Source organism: Scyliorhinus torazame, chromosome 13 (assembly GCF_047496885.1).
Source record: "Scyliorhinus torazame isolate Kashiwa2021f chromosome 13, sScyTor2.1, whole genome shotgun sequence".
NCBI classification, from domain to species: Eukaryota; Metazoa; Chordata; class Chondrichthyes; order Carcharhiniformes; family Scyliorhinidae; genus Scyliorhinus; species Scyliorhinus torazame.
Window position 1 is genome coordinate 99,709,571 of NC_092719.1, and position 6,492 is coordinate 99,716,062.

Here is a 6,492-nt window from a genome sequence, read left to right on the forward strand (position 1 = left end):
AAACCATGTGTGACGGGGAATGCTGTCTGTGTATAATTACACAATATCATGCCGCGTGTGACGGGGAATGGTGTCTGTGTATAATTACACGATATCACACCTTGTGTGACAGGGAATGGCGTCTGTGTATAATTACACAATATCACAGTGTGACGGGGAATGGTGTCTTCAGTGTATAATTAAACAATATCACAGTGTGACGGGGAATGGTGTCTCAGTGTATAATTAAACAATATCACACCGAGTGTGATGGGGAATGGTGTCCCAGTGTATAATTACACAATATCAAACCATGTGTGACGGGGAATGCTGTCTGTGTATAATTACACAATATCATGCCGCGTGTGACGGGGAATGGTGTCTGTGTATAATTACACACTATCACACCACGTGTGACGGGGAATGGTGTCTGTGTATAATTACACAATCTCAAACCGTGTGTGACGGGGAATGGTATCTGTATATAATTACACAATATCACACCGTGTGTGATGGGGAATGGTGTCCCAGTGTATAATTGCACAATATCAAACCGTGTGTGACGGGGAATGGCGTCTCAGTGTATAATTACACAATATCACACCGCGTGTGACGGGGAATTGTGTCTGTGTATAATTGCACAATATCACATTGTATGTGACGGGGAATGGTGTCTGTGTATAATTACACAATATCACACTGTGACGGGGAATGGTATCAGTGTATAATTACACAATATCACACCGTGTGTGATGGGGAATGGTGTCCCAGTGTATAATTACACAATATCAAACCGTGTGTAACGGGGAATGCCGTCTCAGTGCAAATTACACAATATCACACTACGTGTGACGGGGAATGGTGTCTGTGTATAATTACACAATATCACGCCGCGTGTGACGGGGAATGGTGTCTGTGTAAAATTACACAATATCACACCATGTGTGACGGGGAATGGCATCTCAGTGTATAATTACACAATATCACGCCGCGTGTGACAGGGAATGGTGTCTGTATAATTACACGATATCAAACTGTGTGACGGGGAATGGTGTCGGTGTATAATTACACAATATCACAGTGTGACGGGGAATGATGATCTCAGTGTATAATTAAACAATATCACACCGTGTGTGATGGGGAAAGGTGTCCCAGTGTATAATTACACAATATCAAACCATGTGTAACGGGGAATGGCGTCTCAGTGCATAATTACACAACATCACACCACGTGTGACGGGGAATGGTGTCTGTGTATAATTACACAATATCACGCCGCGTGTGATGGGGAATGGTGTCTGTATAATTACACAATATCACACTGCGTGACGGGGAATGATGTCTGTATAATTACACTGTGTGACGGGGAAAAGTGTCCCAGTGTATAATTACACAATATCACACCGCGTGTGACGGGGAATGGTGTCTGTGTATAATTACACAATATCACACTGTGACGGGGAATGTTATCAGTGTATAATTACACAATATCACACCGTGTGTGATGGGGAATGGTGTCCCAGTGTATAATTACACAATATCAAACAGTGTGTGACGGGGAATGGCGTCTCAGTGTATAATTAAACAATATCACACCACGTGTGACGGGGAATTGTGTCTGTGTATAATTGCACAATATCACATTGTGTGTGACGGGGAATGGTGTCTGTGTATAATTGCACAATATCACATTGTGTGTGACGGGGAATGGTGTCTGTGTATAATTACACAATATCACACTGACGGGGAATGGTATCAGTGTATAATTACACAATGTGTAATTACACAATGTGGCAGGGGGGTGGGCACGGGAGCAATAGGTCAGAAGGTGAGAGCATTGAGGGAGAACTAGGGAATAGGGACAGTGTGGCTCTGAGGCAGAGCAGACGGGGAGAAGCTGCTGAACACAGCGGGTCTGGTGGCCTGAAGTGCATATGTTTTAATGCAAGGAGCATTACGGGTAAGGCAGATGAACTTAGAGCTTGGATTAGTACTTGGAACTATGATATTGTTGCCATTGCACAGACCTGGTTGAGGGAAGGGCAGGATTGGCAGCTAAATGTTCCAGGATTTAGATGTTTCTGGCGGGATAGAGGGGGATGTAAAAGGGGAGGTGGAGTTGCGCGACTTGTTCGGGAGAATATCACAGCTGTACTGCGAGAGGACACCTCAGAGGGCAGTGAGGCTATATGGGTAGAGATCAGGAATAAGAAGGGTGCAGTCACAATGTTGGGGGTATACTACAGGCCTCCCAACAGCCAGCGGGAGACAGAGGAGCAGATAGGTAGACAGATTTTGGAAAAGTGTAAAAACAACAGGGTTGTGGTGATGGGAGACTTCAACTTCCCCAATATTGACTGGGACTCACTTAGTGCCAGGGGCTTAGACGGGCGGAGTTTGTAAGGAGCATCCAGGAGGGCTTCTTAAAACAATGAGTCTGAAGAGATAGGAGAGGTCTTGAATGAGTACTTTTCTTCTGTATTTACAAATGAGAGGGGCGATATTGTTGGAGAGGACAGTGTGAAACAGATTGGTAAGCTCGAGGAAATACTTGTTAGGAAGGAAGATGTGTTGGGCATTTTGAAAAACTTGAGGATAGACAAGTCCCCCGGGCCTGACGGGATATATCCAAGGATTCTATGGGAAGCAAGAGATGAAATTGCAGAGCCGTTGGCAATTATCTTTTCGTCCTCACTGTCAACAGGGGTGGTACCAGGGGATTGGAGAGTGGCGAATGTCGTGCCCCTGTTCAAAAAAGGAACTAGGGATAACCCTGGGAATTATAGGCCAGTTAGTCTTACTTCGGTGGTAGGCAAAGTAATGGAAAGGGTACTGAAGGATAGGATTTCTGAGCATCTGGAAAGACACTGCTTGATTAGGGATAGTCAGCACGGATTTGTGAGGGGTAGGTCTTGCCTTACAAATCTTATTGAATTCTTTGAGGAGGTGACCAAGCATGTGGATGAAGGTAAAGCAGTGGATGTAGTATACATGGATTTTAGTAAGGCATTTGATAAAGTTCCCCATGGTAGGCTTCTGCACAAAGTAAGGAGGCATGGGATAGTGGGAAATTTGGCCAGTTGGATAACGAACTGGCTAACCGATAGAAGTCAGAGAGTGGTGGTGGATGGCAAATATTCAGCCTGGATCCCAGTTACCAGTGGTGTACCGCAGGGATCAGTTCTGGGTCCTCTGCTGTTTGTGATTTTCATTAATGACTTGGATGAGGGAGTTGAAGGGTGGGTCAGTAAATTTGCAGACGATACGAAGATTGGTGGAGTTGTGGATAGTAAGGAGGGCTGTTGTCGGCTGCAAAGAGACATAGATAGGATGCAGAGCTGGGCTGAGAAGTGGCAGATGGAGTTTAACCCTGAAAAGTGTGAGGTTGTCCATTTTGGAAGGACAAATATGAATGCGGAATACAGGGTTAACGGTAGAGTTCTTGGCATTGTGGAGGAGCAGAGAGACCTTGGGGTCTATGTTCATACATCTTTGAAAGTTGCCACTCAAGTGGATAGAGCTGTGAAGAAGGCCTATGGTGTGCTCGCGTTCGTTAACAGAGGGATTGAATTTAAGAGCCGTGAGGTGATGATGCAGCTGTACAAAACTTTGGTAAGGCCACATTTGGAGTACTGTGTACAGTTCTGGTCGCCTCATTTTAGGAAGGATGTGGAAGCTCTGGAAAAGGTGCAAAGAAGATTTACCAGGATGTTGCCTGGAATGGAGAGTAGGTCTTACGAGGAAAGGTTGAGGGTGCTAGGCCTTTTCTCATTAGAGCGGAGAAGGATGAGGGGCGACTTGATCGAGGTTTATAAGATGATCAGGGGAATAGATAGAGTAGACAGTCAGAGACTTTTTCCCCAGGTGGAACACACCATTACAAGGGGACATAAATTTAAGGTGAAAGGTGGAAGATATAGGAGAGATATCAGAGGTAGGTTCTTTACCCAGAGAGTAGTGGGGGCATGGAATGCACTGCCTGTGGAAGTAGTTGAGTCGGAAACATTAGGGACCTTCAAGCAGCTGTTGGATAGGTACATGGATTACGGGAAAATGATATAGTGTAGATTTATTTGTTCTTAAGGGCAGCATGGTAGCATTGTGGATAGCACAATTGCTTCACAGATCCATGGTCCCAGGTTCGATTCCGGCTTGGGTCATTGTCTGTGCGGAGTCTGCACGTCCTCCCCGTGTCTGCGTGGGTTTCCTCCGGGTGCTCCGGTTTCCTCCCACAGTCCAAAGATGTGCGGGTTAGGTGAATTGGCCAATGATAAATTGCCCTTAATGTCCAAATTGCCCTTGGTGTTGGGTGGAGGTGTTGAGTTTGGGTAGGGTGCTCTTTCCAAGAGCTGGTGCAGACTCAAAGGGCCGAATGGCCTCCTTCTGCACTGTAAATTCAATGATAATCTATGATTAATCTAGGACAAAGGTTCGGCACAACATCGTGGGCTGAAGGGCCTGTTCTGTGCTGTATTTTCTATGTTCTATGTTCTAATATGTAGACAGTCCAACTAGGGAAGGGGCGGTACTGGACCTGGTATTGGGGAATGAGCCCGGCCAGGTGGTAGATGTTTCAGTAGGGGAGCATTTCGGTAACAGTGACCACAATTCAGTAAGTTTTAAAGTACTGGTGGACAAGGATAAGAGTGGTCCGAGGACGAATGTGCTAAATTGGGGGAAGGCTAATTATAACAATATTAGGCGGGAACTGAAGAACATAGATTGGGGGCGGATGTTTGAGGGCAAATCAACATCTGACATGTGGGAGGCTTTCAAGTGGCAGTTGAAAGGAATACAGGACAGGCATGTTCCTGTGAGGAAGAAAGATAAATACGGCAATTTTCGGAAACCTTGGATGACGAGTGATATTGTAGGCCTCGTCAAAAAGAAAAAGGAGGCATTTGTCAGGGCTAAAAGGCTGGGAACAGACGAAGCCTGCGTGGAATATAAGGAAAGTAGGAAGGAACTTAAGCAAGGAGTCAGGAGGGCTAGAAGGGGTCACGAAAAGTCATTGGCAAATAGGGTTAAGGAAAATCCCAAGGCTTTTTACACGTACATTAAAAAGCAAGAGGGTAGCCAGGGAAAGGGTTGGCCCACTGAAGGATAGGCAAGGGAATCTATGTGTGGAGCCAGAGGAAATGGGCGAGGTACTAAATGAATACTTTGCATCAGTATTCACCAAAGAGAAGGAATTGGTAGATGTTGAGTCTGGAGAAGGGGGTGTAGATAGCCTGGGTCACATTGTGATCCAAAAAGACGAGGTGTTGGGTGTCTTAAAAAATATTAAGGTAGATAAGTCCCCAGGGCCTGATGGGATCTACCCCAGAATACTGAAGGAGGCTGGAGAGGAAATTGCTGAGGTCTTGACAGAAATCTTTGGATCCTCGCTGTCTTCAGGGGATGTCCCGGAGGACTGGAGAATAGCCAATGTTGTTCCTCTGTTTAAGAAGGGTAGCAAGGATAATCCCGGGAACTACAGGCCGGTGAGACTTACTTCAGTGGTAGGGAAATTACTGGAGAGAATTCTTCGAGACAGGATCTACTCCCATTTGGAAGCAAATGGACGTATTAGTGAGAGGCAGCACGGTTTTGTGAAGGGGAGGTCGTGTCTCACTAACTTGATAGAGTTTTTCGAGGAGGTCACTAAGATGATTGATGCAGGTAGGGCAGTAGATGTTGTCTATATGGACTTCAGTAAGGCCTTTGACAAGGTTCCTCATGGTAGACTAGTACAAAAGGTGAAGTCACACGGGATCAGGGGTGAGCTGGCAAGGTGGATACAGAACTGGCGAGGCCATAGAAGGCAGAGAGTAGCAATGGAGGGATGCTTTTCTAATCGGAGGGCTGTGACCAGTGGTGTTCCACAGGGATCAGTGCTGGGACCTTTCCTCTTTGTAGTATATATAAATGATTTGGAGGAAAATGTAACTGGTCTGATTAGTAAGTTTGCAGACGACACAAAGGTTGGTGGAATTGCGGATAGCGATGAGGACTGTCGGAGGATACAGCAGGATTTAGATTGTCTGGAGACTTGGGCGGAGAGATGGCAGATGGAGTTTAATCCGGACAAATGTGAGGTAATGCATTTTGGAAGGGAATAGGTAGGGAATATACAGTGAATGGTAGAACCCTCAAGAGTATTGAAAGTAAAAGAGATCTAGGAGTACAGGTCCACAGGTCATTGAAAGGGGCAACACAGGTGGAGAAGGTAGTCAAGAAGGCATACGGCATGCTTGCCTTCATTGGCTGGGGCATTGAGTATAAGAATTGGCAAGTCATGTTGCAGCTGTATAGAACCTTAGTTAGGCCACACTTGGAGTATAGTGTTCAATTCTGGTCGCCACACTACCAGAAGGATGTGGAGGCTTTAGAGAGGGTGCAGAAGAGATTTACCAGAATGTTGCCTGGTATGGAGGGCATTGGCTATGAGGAGCGATTGAATAAACTCGGTTTGTTCTCACTGGAACGAAGGAGGTTGAGGGGAGACCTGATAGAGGTATACAAAATTATGAG